Source organism: Myotis lucifugus, unplaced genomic scaffold, assembly GCF_000147115.1.
Source record: "Myotis lucifugus unplaced genomic scaffold, Myoluc2.0 scaffold_313, whole genome shotgun sequence".
In the NCBI taxonomy this organism is placed as follows: domain Eukaryota; kingdom Metazoa; phylum Chordata; class Mammalia; order Chiroptera; family Vespertilionidae; genus Myotis; species Myotis lucifugus.
In genome coordinates, this window is record NW_005871361.1 from 1,134,594 (window position 1) to 1,152,984 (window position 18,391).

The following is an 18,391-nucleotide window of genomic DNA, read 5'->3' on the forward strand; positions in this document are numbered from 1 at the left end:
AAACTCCAAGGAGGCTAGTCGCTAGGGAGAGGAAGCTGGGTGTTGCTACATGACATCATTACCCGGTGCCCACAGCGACTATTTCCGGGCCGGGCTGGGCTGGGCTGGGCTGTGAGCCGCATTTTGCGCCATGGGGTCTTGGCTGCGATTTGGTGGGGTGTCGCTCTGGGGTGGTGGCAGGGCCTGTGTCCCACTTGGGGGAAGCTGAGTGTTGGTTTGTCGGTGCCAGGTCCGTGGTGCCATTTATTTTTAAATGGCCAGTATGCATCATGGTAGCTCCTGCATTGAGCGTTTGCACCCTGGTGGTCAGTGCATGTCATAGCTACTGGTCAGACAGACCAGTCCGAAGTGCTTATGGCTCTAATTGGTTTGCTCGGGAATGCTATGTCCTTCCTTTTTTTTCTTTTTCTTTTCCTCCCTTCCCCCCATAGGTGACTTTGGGAATTAGATCTAGCTCCCTCTTTTCATGTAGCAGAGCACTGCAGACAAGTAATAAATGCAGGGATATAGGATTTTATGATATGCAGTTTTGGTAATTATTCTCTTAATCTGTGATTATAAATCTGTGTTTTTATGATCTCTTAGTCCTTGGTTTATTCATAATTCTTATGAGTAAGTGTTATAGTTAGGTCTTAATTGTGCTTGCTAGTAAGAAGGGGGAGAGAGGCGAGAAAGAGCCTTGGATTTAGAGAGTGAATGCAGGACCAGCTCCTGGCTCTAATAATTTACTATAGATCTTAAATAATTTAATTTCTGTGAGCTGTATGTTTCTTACCTGAAATAGGCTATTTGATTGTGAGTATGAAGTAAAATAAAGTGAGTATTATCTAGCATTCAGTAAATGTTAAATTGAATGTGAATAGTAAGAATGTTGATAAATGGAACCTCAATAAACCCCAGATTATACACACATACACACATATTTTTCTTTTTTTCTCTGAACAGGTTTTATTACACAGACAGGGTTAGGCTCAGTCCTTCTTGGCTGCTCCCTTTCTCATGGCTGCAAGGACATTGCTCAGCTCCTCTCTCTTCCGCTGGGCTTAGATGTGTGATGAATTTCAGGGCCCTCTTGTCCTTAGAGACCTTGAGCAGCTCCATGGCACGATGCTCATAGGGGGCAAAGCCACACACCTCTCGGATCATGTCCCTCACGAACTTGGTGTGCTTGGTGAGGCGCCTGTGGCATCTGTAACTCGGCTTGCTCAGGTTCTTGGTTACCTTGTGGCCCTTGTTGAGGCCCACAACAAGGGGGTCGCACAGAGCCATGGCTGCTGCTCCTCAGTGGCTGTTGCTCCTCAATGGCTGCCATGGCGGAAACCCAGATTATATTTTTAAAGTTTTTTTTTAAATAGCCTTATTGAGTTCCAATCCACATACCATACAATTCATCCATTTAAAGTGTATAAGTCAAGACTTTTAGTATATTTACAGAATTGTGAACATTTTTATTATTACAAAGAGGAACCAGTACTTTAGCAGTCACACCATTCTTCACCCATCTTTGCCAGCCCTACTAATCTATTTTCTATAGTAGATTTTGCCTGTTCTGGATATTTCATATAAATGTTATATAATATGTAGTCTCTTTCATTTAGCATAATGTTTTCAAGGTTCATTAATGTTGTAGCATGTATCAATACTTAATTTTTATTGCCAAATATTCCGTTGTATGGATAGACCATGTTTCTAATTTAGCAGTTAATAGACATTTGGGTGACTTCTAGTTTTTAGCTCTTAAGAGTAATGCTGCTGTGAACATTCTTATATAAGTCTTTGTCTGGATATGTTTTTTTTCTTTTTTGGGCAGAGGAAATGAGTTCTGAGGAGTGGAATTGCTGGATAATTGGTAACTTTAACTTTTTGAGGAACTCCAGACTGTTTTCCAAAATGGCTGCACCATTTTACATTACCACAAGTGGTATATGAAGGATCCAGTTTCTCCACATCCTCTCCATGACTTGTCTTTTTATATATACTTATATTTCTTATTGATTTCAGAGAGGAAGGGAGAGGGAGAGATAGAAACATCAATGATGAGAGAGAATCATTGATTGGTTGCCTCTGAGTCCACAACCTGGGCATGTGTCCTGACCAGGAATCAAACCATGACATCTTGGTTGGTTCATGGGTCGATGCTCAGCTACTGAGCGACACCAGCTTGGTGTGACTTGTCTTTTTTATTTTTGTCATCCTAGTGAATGTGGAGTGGTATCTCATTGTGATTTGATTTGCATTTCCCCAGTGGCTAAAGATGCAGAGCATCTTTTAATGTGCTTATGTCCCATCTTCTTACTATTTTTAAGTATCTCTCTTCTACTACTAAACTATGTAATACCCTTTAATAAGATGGTGCTTACACCCATAGGTGCTTATTAATACTTATCAATTTGTTAATTGATTATAAGAGGATGGCAGAGGAAGGAAAATATCACCTCATCTTATCATTCGTTCCCTTTTGTTACTTCTATCACTAATTGAATTGAAAGTCCTCAGAGAGGATATCCAGAAAAGGGAGATTTTCAAATAATACTCAATCTGTTTAGGAGATGACGAGATTGAGGACATAAGATATTAATTAAAGAATAATTAATGGCTGAATCGATTACTGGTATTGATTATAGAGCACTTATAATGTGATCTTGGCACTGGGGATACATCAGTGAATAAATTAAAGTCCTTCTTTGAGTTGTACTCTAGTGGGCAGAGATATGAAAAATTAGGCAATGTATGGGGGTAAGGGAGTTATAGAAAGAGAGGGGGCTATTTTAGATATGATCAGTTAATCTATAACTATCTGGTAAGGTGAAATTTGAGTACAGATCTTAATGAAATAAAGGAACAGCTCATATTGATAATTTGAGAGAAGAATGCTTTAGGCAGAGAGAACTTGAAGTGCTAAACTTGAGGTGGGGGTGTGCTGAGTTTATCAGTGAACAGCAATAAGGGAAAGAATGTTCCTATTGTTCACATTAAGGAATCTGAAGCTTGCATATTCTTCTTAGTCTTTGCTTACGGCCACTTCAGAGTGGTTTCCAAACAACATGAGTGTTGGTGTTAAAATTTAATTTTACTGCAGTGTGGATGAAGTATGAGCAAAGAGAACAATGTTAGGTGCTAAGATCAGACAGGTAGAAAGAAGCCAGAATATATAGTATCTTGTAGGCCATCGTAATGACGTATTTTTATTTTGAGTGAGATGAGAAGCCATTGCAAGATTTTGAACAGAGTGGAAGGACATGATCTGAACTGAACTTAAAAGGATTGTTTTGGCTTCTGAGGAGAGAGGAGCATAGGATAAATAGATGACAAGGGGAATAAAATAGGAAGCTGTTAAAAGAGTTAGGGAATGAGCCCTAGCTAGTTTGGCTCAGTGGTTGGAGCATTGGCCCTTGAACTAAAAGGTTTGATTCTGATCAAGGGCACATACCTTGGTTGAAGGCTGGATCCCCAGTCAGAGCGCGTACAGGAGGCAACCAGTCAATGTGTCTTTCTCACATCGATGTTTCTCTCTCTCTGTCTCCCCCCCCCCCCCCACTCATTCTCTAAAAATCAATGGAAAAAATATATCCTCCAGTGAGGATTAACAACAACAACAAAAATGAGTTAGGGAATGAGATAAAGCTTGAGCCAGTGTGATAGAATAGAGGTAGTAAGAAATTGTTGGAATCAGGATATGTTTTGAAAGTAGAACTGACAGAATTAGTTGATAGATCAGATGAGGATTATGAGAGTAAGAAAGTGATCAATGGAAGGTTTTTGCCTGAGCAACTACAAGATTGGAGTTGTCATATATTGAGATGGGAAAGATTGGAAGGAGCAAGTTTGTAGGGAGGGGTCAGGTATTTGATTTTAGACATATTGTATTTAAGATGGCTGTTAGATAACCAGCCAAGGAAATGCCAGGTAGGCAGGTGGATATACAAGTCTGGAATTCAGAGAAGTCCAGGTTGGAGATATATATCTGGGAATCATTAATATATGTAAAGCCATGGAGTAGATGTGATCACCTAAGAAATGTGTAGACAGAGCAGAGAGATTAACAATGGAGCCCTGGTCACGCTGACATTGGGAAATTGAGAAATTCAAAGGAGTAGCCAGACTGGGATATTGGACAGTTCACTTTATACTTTTGGGCCTTCGTGTGATCTGTAAAGTGTAAGATTGTTCTAAACATTTCCCCATTATCATAATAAACATATTTATCTATATAACACTTTATAGTTTGCACAAAGCATTTCCATGTGTTTATGACATTTAATCTTAACAAATCTATGTGATTTATATTTTTATACCCATTTTACAGATGGAAGATTAAAGCAGTTTAGAGACTTGTCCAAATTGTACAGTCATAGTCAGAGACTTGAATCTAGATCTGCCTGATCTCAAAGCCCGTGCTCTTTATGCTATGTAGCAATTACTTGTTACATTAATATTCTAGAACTCTGAGATTGTGATCACATATAAGTCATTTGTTCCTTCATTCATTGAATATGTGTTGAGTACCCGCAGTGTACTATTCACTGTTCTAAGTGCTGGGAATACAGTTGTGACCAAGACAAAGTCCTTGTCCTCATAGATCATTCATTCTAATGGGGGAGACTGACAGTAAACAAAAAAATTAACTAATAAATAATATAATGTTAGTGTAATAATAAAAAATAAAGCAAGGTATAGGGATAGAATATGTTGGGGGATGATCAAGAAAAGTCTCTCTGGCCTGGCTTGTGTGGCTTGGGGTTGAGTGTCAACCTATGAAGCAGAAGGTCACAGTTTGATTCCTGGACAGGGCACATGCCCCGGTTGTGGGCTCTGTCCCCAGTGTAGGGTGTGCAGGAGGCAACCAGTCAGTTATTCTTTCATCATTGATGTTTCTATTTCTCTCCCTTTCCCTTCCACTCTGAAATCAATAAAAATATATTTTAAAGAAAAAGGATTTTAAACAAATTATACAAAAAAAAAGAAAAAGAAAAAGAAAAGCCTTGCTGAAGAGATGGCATTTGAGCAGAGACCTGAATGATCTAAAATAAAAAAGCATGTGATATGTGATGGAGGAAACAAATAGAAAAGTTCAGAAGGAGGAATGAGCTAGATGTGTTTGAGGAACATCAAGAAGGACAGGAGATTGTCAAGCAAAATATATAGAGTTTTGGAGTCATTTAGTCGGGGGTTGTGGGAGGAGGTCAGTTTTGACCCCTTGACTTAATTTGCTGTGTGACTCTGAGCAGAGTATCTGGTTTATCTGAGTTTTAATTTCCTTATCTATAAGATAGAGTTAATAAAGGCTATCTTGACAATTAAATGAAAATGTATGTAAAACACCTAGAATGTTGCCTGACATGTTACTATATTAAACATACAGGGTATCCCAAAAAATGTATATTCACTTTGAAAGATTATAAAGTCAGTATTTATTAACATACTAGAGGCCCAGTGCACAAAATTCATGCACTGGGTGGGTGGGGGGTCACTCAGCCTGGCCTGCACCCTCTTGCAGTCTGGGACCCCTCGGGGGCTGTCTGCCTGCCGACTTAGGCCCAATCCCCCCAAGCCTAAGCCGGCACTCAGACATCCTTCTCACAGTCCAGGACCCCTTGCTCCTTACTGGCCTGCCGTGGAGGCGGGAGAGGCTCCCACCACTGCTGCTGCACTCTCTAGCTATGAGTTCAGCTTCTGGCTGAGCAAGAGGGGGGGAGCACCACTCAACCAGAAGCTGGCTTGCTGCTCCTTAGCACTGGCCCTGCCCCCGCCCACTGGTTGGGGGGGCCCCCAATCAGGGGCTGGGCGGGCTGGGGGAGGGGCCGTGGAAGGTTGAGGCGCCAGGGTCGTGTCCCATCCCACCTCTGCGGAGGTGCTGGGACCACGCCGCCCCTCTCCCACTGCCTCTGTGGAACTGGGGGTGCTAGGACCAGGCCTGCGCTGCAGCCTCTCCCGCTGCCTCTGTGGAAGGAGGGGTGCTGGGACCGCCATGGCTGACCTGGCAGCACAGACTCACTGGCCCCGCCCCCCTCCAACTGGTCATTCAGGAAGGTCATTTTTGCCTCGGCCCTTGCAGCCCCGGCTTCGTCCAAAATATTGTCCAAAAGGACATTCGGCTGTCTGGTCTAATTAGCATATTAGCTCTTTATTATATAGGATAGTTCATTTTCAAAATGTAAAAGAATCTACAGAAATGAATACATTTTTTTGGTCAATGCCTGCTTTCAAACTGATGACAGTTCTGGTCCAGGCACTGCTGATAATGTGAAGCAATGGAATTGCAAACAAAAGAATCATTTTATTTGGTATTTGTGTGCTCTCAATTTGTCGGCTGTTGCTGGTTTTGTGCCGTAAACTTTATCTTTTGTGTATTCCCATAAAAAAGAGGGTCTGTGGGCACTGTAGGATAAATTTTCTTTGTTCAAAGCTAAGTCTGGTTTCACCCATTATTTCAAATCAGTTTAACCCGAAAAAGAGTGAAAATTGAATTATCAGCTGTTAAAGTGTATATACATTTTTTGGGACACCCTATATGTTTACAGCACACCTGCTATTATCAACTGTGTTCTAGGCACTTATTACACAGTCATCCAGTAAGTTCAGTTTTTCCAATTTGTTTTAGTCAGCAGATATTAACTTTATGTTTTTGTGCCCAGGCTGTGTTAAACACTCTCCCTGAGCTCAAGTTTGTATTGAAATCAAGGAAGGAAATGTTGGACTGAAAAGAAAATAATTTAGAAGTTGATGAGTAGTTAAAAAATAAAGGCTTGAGATTCTGGTAATTGCAGTCTCCGATATATTCATTTATTATAAAAAGAAATGGCATGTGCATTACTGTCATCTTTTCTCATCACTGGATACTAGCTGTATTCAGGCACTTAACCAGCCAGGCTTCCTGCTGACCCAAACCTGCTTGCCTTAGGAAAATCAGATAGGAGCCAAGTCCTCCATCCTTATAAGACCATCTGTTTTCTGGCCCACAGCTGCTGCCCTTACAATTGCAACCCAACACAACTGGAATGATTTATTCATCTCCAGGTAACATTTGTGCACCAGGCTTCCAGCTAAGTACAGTATCAGCTTTACACTTAATGAGGCATCTAGCACAGGTGGCGAGCTGCACCGGAAAGGATGCTTCTGGCTTAGAAATGGCTATGGACAGGTGGAGGTAAGCTGTTAGTCCCAAGAATATAGCCAGAGGAAGAGCAGAGTGAACACTGGGCAATAAGGGAAAATTTCTTGTCCAGTAGAGTCTGGATTGTATACCCTGTATTTCTGGAATTTCGAGATAATGTAACTCATCTTTTAAGTTATATGTACCACTGCTAAGTTAGGTGAGAAAATTAATATCCAGAGAAGGGAAGAGACTTAGTTTAAGCTGCATAGCAGTTTGGCACAGCTAAGACTAGAACTCGGGTAGTATTCCAATTCCTGGTCCAATGCTTACCTCCACATATTTTCTTGTGCAGTGAAACACAAATGTTTCTTTATTTTTATTTTTCTTATATGTAAAATGAGCATAATTAACACTTCTGAATTGTTTTGAGGATTAAATGAGATAAATTATATGAAAGCTGCTTAGGTCATTTTTGATAATCAGAAAGAACTAAATAAATGTTCATCTCTTCTTCAGTTCAGTTGAGCAAACACTGATTAAGCATCTATCTTGTGCCAGCTCAATTTCTAGGCTTTTTACTTAAATTATCTTATTTACCATTTATGTTTCTTTCTCTCCTTATTATATTGAGGGTCTATTTGGTATAATACTTCTCTTCCGTGACAAAATCTTTTCATAGTCAAATCTCCATAACCAAATACAGTTGGTGCTAACAAGTGATGAGTACTTTTAGAAAAATCTAGAGTGTTGGAGTCTAGTATGAACCTGTGGTGATACCTAGTATGAATCTATGGACCAATGTAGCTAGAGTTAGTCTATGACTCTTGGCTTCTGTCCCATCCTACAAGGTGAGTTGAGGATTCTCAGTTTGGAGGGGAAATCATAACTATGACAGCACTCTGTTACTTCAGAGAACGTAGTTTCTCTTTTGGAATATTTGGTTTTAGTAAATTGCTTCCTTTTCACCTTTCTTCATCTAGGTTTTAGGCTCTTGGATAAGCCATCTGCTTCTCAAATCCAATTTTCCTTTACCACCAAGGGCTTGCAGGCAGTTGTTCAGATGGAGAATAAAAGCTTTCTTCAGTTCCTGGTGGTTTTATAAGAGTGGGAAGGCCTCAGGGAGAGAGATTGCATCTGCTTAATGGAATTCATTTGTGATGTGTGCCTGACTATGCAGTATTTTATTTACCAGGAACTCTGCTGGGACTGGCTGAGGAGGAGATACAGTTTTGGAATGGAGTTCTGTCAACATGGGTTTTGGCTATTTCTGTCCTTGCCAATATCAGTTAGGGCTCCAAAGAGCTTTTTGGGAATGCTGCTGCTACTGCTTTTTTGTGTGTGCCTGCATCTATTGTCGACGTCTTTCGTTTTCACTTTGTTTTCCCAGGTTGTTGTTCTGTTCAGTGAGTGATTTCATATAGTGCAGTTCAACAGACTGAGTTAAGTGAACATTCAGAAATGAATAAAATAAGGGAAACATAGTATGGAGTAGTGGAAAAGCATTGGTAAACCCATAGACATGTGTCTTGAAGTCTCAACTTTGCCTTATACTGGCTTTGTGATCTTGAGTAAATCATTTAATCTCTTTGAGCCATAGTTTCTTTATCTTTAAAAATAGGAATATAAATGTCTACCATGTGGTGAGGATTAAATGAAAAACTATGTGGGGAAGAATCAAGCATTAAGTTGGTGCTAATTAAATATTCCTTTCCATCTTCTATTTCCTTAAGGAGTGCAGTGTACATGGGGAAATCAGATATGTATACAAGTGAGAGAGTGTGTGTGTGTGTGTGAGAGAGATTAACTCTGAGAGTGGTTGGAATTTGCCACTGTCATTGGGAATTAGGAGGGTGAGAGGGCTTGGGATGGATGCATGTCTTCCTTGAAACCAGGCTGAGAGATATACTCTCTGATAAGGTAACATAACACAATCTTTGTTCTTTTAAAGAAGACCTGAGGAGGGGGGAAAAAAAAGAACCTGGTGGTGAGGCCTTGGAATACTGGTTTCCTCAGGGGGGACCATTACAGTGTTTCTGGCTACTGGTCTCTTAGAGATAGAATGGTTTGTTTCACAGTTAACATAGAGCAGAACCTGGGGTTTGTAAGCTTGAGAACTACCTTTAAGAACAGTTAGTACATTGCTTGAAGGTTATAGCCACCAGCCTTCTTCCTCTCAAATCTGTTATGTCATCAGCAGAATGATCTTTTCCAAGATTCAGATCTGATCATCTTAATTTGTTAAATCTCTTCATTGGCTCCCAGTTGCCTTCAGGTTAGAATCCACATTTCTTCTGTGACATATAAGGTCTTCCTTGATCTGATTTCTGCCTACCCTTTCAGCCTCATCTCCCATTGTTCTTGCCTGAGCTCCACTGACACGGCATTATTTGTAGCTTCTCACCTAATGTATGTTCTGGCCATGGTAGCCTTTCTGCTATGCTGTACTTACCTCTTTCCTATTCCTCTGTTTTACTTGGCAAACTTCTCTTTTCTTTAAAACTCTTAAGTACCATGTTTTCTGTAAAGCCCTCCCTGGCTTCTACAGGTGAGGTGCCATGGGGTGAGACACTTCCCTCTCTAGGTTCATCTAGAATTTTGTACATACAAAACTCTAACTACATGTTGTAGCCTAAGTGCTTAGTAGACAGAATGAGGGCTCTTAATGCTTTTGTTTATGACACATTGGCTATTTTACTTTAATGCCTTCATTAGGATACTCAGTCCGTACATATGGAGATCCATTCACAACAGATATCTTTATTTTGTTGTTATTGAAAATAAGTTCCATTACATCAAGTAATAAATACATACAAAAATGCAAACAGTGTTAGTAATTTTCTTCCAGATGTTTGGATTACCTTACAGGAAACACAAAACTGAAATCTACATACAATCTTAGGAAAAATTTCAGGGGTCCTTGTTAAGTGAGGTTTGGTAAGTTGCTCTTTCTTCTGTATTTATAACTTGTCCATTTCAAAAATTGACTTCAAAGCACTGACAATCATGCAAATGCTTAAGCAAAAAAAGAAGTTACATTAATCAGAATCTATACTGTTTGACCAACAGGGACCATGAATAGGCTACTAAGTAAAACATGTTGTCAGTATGCATTAAAAACATAACTCTTAAGAGTTGTATTAGCTTAAGAAGAAAAGAAAAAAAAGAACAATTTGAGTAACATAAATGTATTCAAAAGAGAAACATTGTATCTTGGAGGCAAACTGCTGTTTGCTGTGAGATAGGAAACTTTTATGTGCATCTTTTGAATCAGTGCTTAAAAAGAACACCCTGAGGCCCAGCTGGTGTGGCTCAGTGGTTGAGCGTCGACTTATGAAGCAGGAGGTCACTGTTCAATTCCCAGTCAGGGTACATGCCTGGGTTGCAGGCTCAATCTCCAGGAGAGGGCATCAGGAGGCAGCTGATCTCTGATTCTCTCTCATCATTGATGTTTCCATCTCTCTCTCCTCTTCCTTCCTCTCTCTGAAATTAATAAAGACATATTTAAACAAAACAAAAAAATACCCTGAGTAGTTCCTAACTATTTAAAAATGTAAATACTAATCAACTGCAAAATCTCTTCCCCATCTTAGACTGTAGGTTCAGAATCTAACGAACCATGGGATGGGCACAGGAAAGGGAAACAAGTTTCAGATGAACTATAAACTTATTGGAAGAAGTGGAAAACCTTCCACACTAATAAGGCATCTAGGATCTGACATTCCGTTCAATTTCAGCCAAGCACTCCTGAGCCAGCCCTCTAGCATGGATGATGCCTCATTTTAGTCTCTCCATCACATTCTTGCTTCCCATGTAGGTGAGTCTGATTTCTTTCCCTAACTCCTTGATGATGGCCAGTAACTCTGTGTATTTGCTCTGGGGCACCTGGCTGTTTCCAGTTTCCCCGGTGTAGCCTAGGGATGGTGGCTCATGGTCAGTCAGCTGCTGGCGGTACTGTGGAGGGCAGGTGGGCGCTCCCAGGCTCCCAGCTGCGTTGAGGCAGGTGGCAGGCAGGTTTTTGGTCCAGTTTGGTTTGTAAGACATCCTGAGAGAGTGGTGGGGTGTGCGAGGTGTGCAGGGCAGCTGGTGTCTGAGCTTTAGTCCGCGCCAACCCTGCTTCTGCTGCACTTTTTGTTGATGGCAGCTCCCCACCACACCCCACAGCATATCTTTAAAATTTGAAAAATAAATGCAGAAACAATACAGCACCTTGCCAGAATTAGCAAATTATATTTTATCATACCTTTATCCCTGAATAAGTGACTACCCATCAGTAAAATGAACAGAGATTTGGAAAGATCTAATTTTCAGGTTGATTGGGTAGGTCCATCTGATCTGATTAAAATAATTTTTTTTGAGAGAGGGAGAGGGAGAGAAACATCAATTGGCTGCTTCTTGCATGCCTCCTAACAGGGATCAAGCCCACAACCCCAGCATGTGCCCTGACTGGGATTGAACCAGCCACCTCTTTGTACATGGGATGACAACCAACTGAGCCACACCAGCGAGGGCAGATATATATGCATATATATTTTTAATCCTCACCTGAGGATAAACTCAGAGGAAAGGAGGGAGGGAGGGAAGGAGGGAAGAAATTGGGGGCGGGGGGGAGAGAAAGAGAGAAACAGAAACATCAATGTGAGAGAGAAAAATATTGATCAGTTGCCTTCTCTATGCTCCCTGACCACTGATCAAACCCGCAACCCAGGTATGTGTCCTGATCTGGAATTGAACCGGCAACCATTTGATGCACTAGATTACCAACCAACTGAGCTACTGAGCCACTCTAGCCGGGTGGATATGATTTTTAAATAATTTTCTTTACTGTTATGCTTTCTTTTATATAACTTTTCATTTGGATCCTCAAATTTATTCTGATATAAATGGGACCTGAATTCTGTGTTTCATGTTGGAGCTTTCCCTAGATGTCTGATGATCTTTGGTGTCCATAATTTTAAATGGGAGATACTAAAAAGCTGATTGGAAATTTTAAGTACTTGGTCAGGGCTTACTGATTGTGGCCCTCACTGTATCATCTGCTTGATCTATTTGTGGGGCAACTACAATGTTAATATTTTTATCTTTCCACTACGGTGGGTGAGATTCTCATGAAGGATCCTCTAGTCACCTTTGTAGAGGTTATAGGACTGGTTGCTACTGGTCTAGAAGCTGAATTGGGGAGGAAGACTGCCGGGAGGTCCTCAATATTCAGTTTACTTAGACTCTTATTTTCAGTACAGTAACCCTGCCTTCAACTGTGCCTGCTATTCTCTTTGTCTAGAGATCTTCTATTTTATCATTTCTAGAGGGAAAAGAAAACCCGAACATGGAGCTACCAGCTTCTGAATTTTGTGGGGGTTTTACAGGTTAAATTGTTGCTTTTTAATTTTTTTCACTGCTGGCTTAGTAGTCATCTTTCTTGGATTTGATAAATCAGTTACTGCTCATTCATTTGCTTTCTAGCTTTCAATATTTTGTGGCTATTGCTCTTCTCCATTTCGTCATTTTTATGCCTTTATGCCTTATAAAAAATTCAAAATGTATATAAAATTCATTATATATCTCCCTTTACAGAATAAACATAATATTATTTAATCTTCCTTAGGATTCAAGTTCATTACTTTGAACATCAGTTATTCTGCCTTTTTGTGTTATACTGATACTACAGGAGCTATTGTAACCTACATTAACTACTTTGATGCTATATTTTAAAACATAAACAAAAGCGAAGGGCCACCTTTTTGATGAGTACTATGCTTTTTACATTCTTGTGGTTGTTTGGAATTATTGTTTTGCATTTTCTCCTGTTTGTGAAACACAACAGACAATATTGTTCTCCTTTCTTCCTTTGTCACTTCTCACCTACTATATATGGGTACTCCCAAATTACTGAGTTTATGAGATGTGTATTTAAGGGAAGAGTGAGGCCCTGGGGACTCTACTAGTAGTAAAGCGGGAAGAAATAAAGACAGTTATTTTGGCTTGGAAGAGGCCCTTTTTGCTTACTTCCTAGTTCTGTGTGTTCCAGAAAGACAAGGTTATTGGATTGCTGAGTTCTATACAAATGGGGTATTGTAATAAAACTTCTGGCTTGTCAAGTAAATTGCTTTCATCCATAGCATCTTCTTTTTATTTCAAGATTCACAGTAATTCTACAAGGTAGTAGGCAAGTAAGATTATTCCAAGTTTTTTAGATAGGACAATTTGAGGTTTAGAATGATTAAATGACTTTTCCCCATCACATAATTGAGTGGTAGAACTGGGCCTAATCTCAGGTTGTCTGACTCAAACCTTAGTGCTCTGTCCCTTCTCTGTTCAGTCCCTTTATACATAGCGACCTTCAGAGAGGGTCAGATTCATAAGATTAGGGTTCAATGCAATAAGGAATAGTTCTCATTTGATCCTTATGGTAGAAGCACAGTGGGACAGGTTATATTTTTCCTATTTCCCACCTGGGGAAATTGAAGCTCAGAGAGATTAAGTGACTTGTTCAAGGTCACCTGGTAAAATAAAGAGTGTGAAGCTGAGACTCATTCGCTTCTTTTAACTCCAAATCCTGCTCTCTGATTGCAGTGCATGATACTTCCTCCCTAATCTGATTGAGCTGCCAAAAGAGAAGATATGCCAGCCACATGCGTATTAGTTTGAACTGTTAGTAAACAGCCAAGTCTTCTCTTCCTGGGAAGGGTTCAGCTGGTTGAAATTCTCAGGCTATTTTTCCAATTTATGTAAAGGAGGAAGATAAAGAACTGTTGTGTTTGGACTTGCAACAAACTTTAATTCCTTTAGTGGAAGCACTGAAGTTACATAGTTGCATTGCCAGTTTGGCACAAGGAAGTACTTAAGCTCTCAAGTAGAAATACTTAGTTTCTAGTACAGTGTAATAACTGGACCCCAGGAGGGATTCATTATGAATCAGGGAATGTTGATCTTTAAAATCCATTCATTCTTAGGCTTAAAAGCTGAATTTGTCTAGGCAATTTAGTAGAATAATTCTATGTGTCTTTATTGAGCTCCTGTAGTATACTAGGAACAATAATAGACACTGGGGAATTTTAGGAATCTCATGGTCTGTTTGGGAAGGAACATATAAACAATTACATTATAGTGTAAGAAAGTGCTATAATTGAGAGAGATACAAAGAGCACTTAACAGGGAATGATTAATTCTTCCCAGAGCAAGGGTTGGGAGTGATTGGTGAAGATGATGATTGATTTGTGCCCTTGCAGGATGGGTCAGCTCTTGAGACAGAAGGGGATTGAAGGGCATTGTAGGCACAGGGAACAGTATGTGAACAATTTCAGAAATATGAAAGAACTTGTTTCAGGGAAGCAGTGGGAAGCTTGATTCAGCTAGAACCGGAGAGTCAGGTAAACTAGGCCTCCTCTCTGGTCTAGGGCTCTCAAGGCCTCTTCTTCCTGTGTCAGCGTCTGCTCACCTTAGGTGTATTCTTCCTTATATGCAAGTGTTCTCTGAAACAGGCTGCATCTCCTTCCTAGTCTTGCAAGCCTTTCGTTCAGCTTTCAGTGGTCGGCAAACTCATTAGTCAACAGAGCCAAATATCAACAGTACAACGATTGAAATTTCTTTTGAGAGCCAAATTTGTTAAACTTAAACTATAGGTAGGTACATTGTTATTAACTTAATTAGGGTACTCCTAAGGCTTAGGAAGAGCCACACTCAAGGGGCCAAAGAGCCGTATGTGGCTCGCGAGCCGAAGTTTGCGCAGTTTGCCGACCACTGGCTTAGTATAATTACACTCTCTAAAAAGCTTTCTAGACTGATTCCTGATACCTCCTTCCCTCTTTCCCTCACTCTTATTTTTATTTTTCAGTGTCTGTATCACCTACTAGATATTGGACCCCTCGAGAGAAGGGATTTGGTATAGTTTTAACACTTGTGTCTTTTCAACTGCCAACCAGAGCCTGGACACAGAATAAGTGTTTGTTATTCTAGTTTCAGTTCTACCACTCTGTGACCTTCAGCAGATCACTTCCAATATTTGAAACACCGGCTTTCTTATCTATAAAACATGGAGGCTGGACTCTATGACGGAATATAGCACTTGTCTACGTATAGTAGTCAGGGTCCAGTTGAAGCAATAGAAGCCACACTAGTAATTTGAACAGGTAAAATTTAATATAAAGAATTGTTAACTAGGTAAAAAGTGGTTAACTACTAAAAAGAGAATAAGTTGTAATAGGGTGGTAACTGCAGAAAACCTACCTTCTATCCCTGGGGCTGAGGGAGTAGTGAACAAAGGAAGAACTTAGAAGCTTAAGAAAAGAGATCTCCACAAGACTGAGTTTCAGACTTCTGTCCTAGGAATGTGCTGCTTGTGTGTTGGTGAAGAAGAAACTGTCTGGAAGGCACTCACCTTAGAACCTGCAGAGCCACTGTGTTGAAATTTACCAAGCCTTCCTGTGCACTGATCTATTTGCTGCCTCATAGAGAAACCAAACACTGGAAAAAGTCCCTTCTTTCTCACTTAGCCTTGTAGTCTCCTTCGAGCACCCTCTATTGGCAGAACCTGACATGAACCAGCTGAGAAGAGAAATGTAGTCTGCAGAGTCCAGTCCAGTATCGCAGAGAAGGGCAATGAAGAATTGGTTTAGAGCAGTGGTTCTCAACCTGTGGGTCGCGACCCCCTTTGGGGGTCGAACGACCCTTTCACAGGGGTCGCCTAAGACCATCGGAAAACACATATATAATTACATATTGTTTTTGTGATTAATCACTATGCTTTAATTATGTTCAATTTGTAACAATGAAAATACATCCCGCATATCAGATATTACATTACGATTCATAACAGTAGCAACATTACAGTTATGAAGTAGCAACGAAAATAATTTTATGGTTGGGGGTCACCACAACATGAGAACTATATTAAAGGGTCGCGGCATTAGGAAGGTTGAGAACCACTGGTTTAGAGCGTTAAGGCAAAATTTTAAAATTTATGTATTGTAATAATCTGTTTTGCTATTTGGGCCAGGCATTCTCCCTAGCAGTTAAAACCTTACTGAATGCCATTTGTCTTGTGCCTTCATTGTATATAGTTTGCATTAGATGCTAGTAGCCGTGGGCAAACTACGGCCCGCTGGCCGGATCCGGCCCGTTTGAAATGAATAAAACTAAAAAAAAAGACCGTACCCTTTTATGTAATGATGTTTACTTTGAATTTATATTCACACAAACACTCCATCCATGCTTTTGTTCCGGCCCTCCGGTCCAGTTTAAGAACCCATTGTGGCCCTCGAGTCAAAAAGTTTGCCCACCCCTGTGCTAGAGTGAGGACAGTGAGAACATTCTCTTGTTAATATTCATGTGAAATTAATTATATCTCCTCCCCTAAAGTGTGATAATATGACATCTAGGGTAGGTACTTGGCACATAAATATATTCCTCAGAAATTTAGTTCATTTTCTTGTAATAATATCTCCTGTACAATTTAGTTTATTTCATCCCAACAGCCCATTGTATTATCCCCATTTTACAGATGGAAAAATTGAGGCCCAGAAAGGTTGAAGGACTTGACCAAAGTTATACAGCTAGTAAGTGGCAAAGCTAGCTTAAGTTTGGCTAGTTCTGAAATATATATATTTTAACCCTCCCCCGAGGATATGTTTTTATTGATTTCTATTTATTTATTTTGTTAATCCTCACCTGAGGATATTTTTCCCCATTGATCTTTTAGAGAGAGTGGAAGGGAGGAGGAGAGACGCAGAGAGAGAAATATCAGTGTGAGAGCGACACATTGGTTGTTTGCCTCCTACGTGCGCCCTGACCTGAATTGAACCTGAGGCTCTTCAGTCCATAAGCTGATGCTCCGCTGTCCAGGGCTGTTTTTATTGATTTTTAGAGAGACAGGAAGGGGAGAGGAGAGACAGAGACAGACAGAGACATCGATGTGAGAGAGAAACAGAGATCACTTGTCTCCTGTATGCGCCAGACCAGGATCAAACACACAACCTAGGTATGTGCCTTGACTGGGAACCAAACCTGCAACCTTTTGCTATATGGGACAACTATCCAACCAACTGAGCCACTCGGCCAGGGCGGCTGTTCTAAAATTTGAACAAGGCAACACCCTCTTCCTTTCTCCCAGCTTGTGAGGGCAAGCACAGAGTTTTTTGTTAGCTGATGGCAGTAGAAATCTGTAGAATTGATTTCTGTTTCTGGCCATTCACGTCTGGGCAAGTAACAACAGAGCAAAATAGCAGCACTTGCAAGGACAGTTTTTGCTAATAATTGCCATTTAAAATAAGCCAGTTGGAGTCTGAGTCTCAGAAACCCCATTTTGGAAACAGTTGCTATTGGGCAGCAGGGTATTACCCTCTCTCTCTTTTTTTAAATACCACACAAGCAGCTCATAGCAAAGTTTTTTGTTTTTGTTTTGTTTTTTTCATAGCAAAGTTTTGATGCATTCCCTGCAACATTAGGCTTCTCTCTTGCTCCTATAGGGTACTTTCCATTTCTAGGGCCTGAAATTAGATAGACCACTTAAATATTATTAGGAAGCAAATTTATGAGGCTGGTGTGTTTGTTCCTTCTGGGCCAGTGCCCACAAAGCTTTTAAGTAAATTATTTAGGCTTAAGAGTCAGTTATTCCTTTCTCAGGCCATCAGCCAGGCAGAGTTGGGGACCCTGATGCCCTATTTCATTGCTTGAAGGGTCAGAGTATTGCATGTAGCCTGGAACAGATACTGTTAAAAGAAAAGTTTTGCATTAAAAGCATTGAAGAGGCCAGTAAATCAGGATTTCCTAATCAAATTATTCAGCGGGTTATTTTGTGATTATCCTCTGGGGTGGCCGCTGAGATTGGCGGACATGGGAGTGTGATTTCATCATGACAGTGAGAAGCCCTTGGATAAGTGTCACCTCTCCTTAGTTTCTGTTGGTACTGTCATTGACTCTTGGGATAGTTACCTTCTCCTTTGATTTTCCTGGCAATAAACGCTGCTGCTATCCTGCTTTTGAGAAATGATGACATTTATTCTTTATAAGGAGCTGAAGAAAGAGTCTGTACATATCATTTATTTTTAACTGCATACTCTTCAGAGTTGAAATTTTATTTTCATTTTATGATTTAGCATTGAACAAGAAAGGCAATGTAGTGGAATTAGTATGGACTTCAAGAGCAAAACCACTGGATACAATCCCATCTGCTACTTAATAACTTAATAGTTACTGTCTGAGCCTCAATTTTCTCATCATTTTATGAGAATAATGGTAAATAAGAATGACAATAATAGTGATCCATAATTTTGGCTAAGTCTTTGAATTTCTCTGAATCTT

General features: G+C 40.3%; 2 pseudogenes; both read right to left on the reverse strand.

Moving 5' to 3' along the window:
• Positions 1–971: 971 nt before the first annotated feature.
• LOC102442283 lies at positions 972–1,473 on the reverse strand (annotated as a pseudogene).
• A 9,246-nt stretch (positions 1,474–10,719) lies between these two features.
• LOC102441976 lies at positions 10,720–11,137 on the reverse strand (annotated as a pseudogene).
• Positions 11,138–18,391: the final 7,254 nt, after the last annotated feature.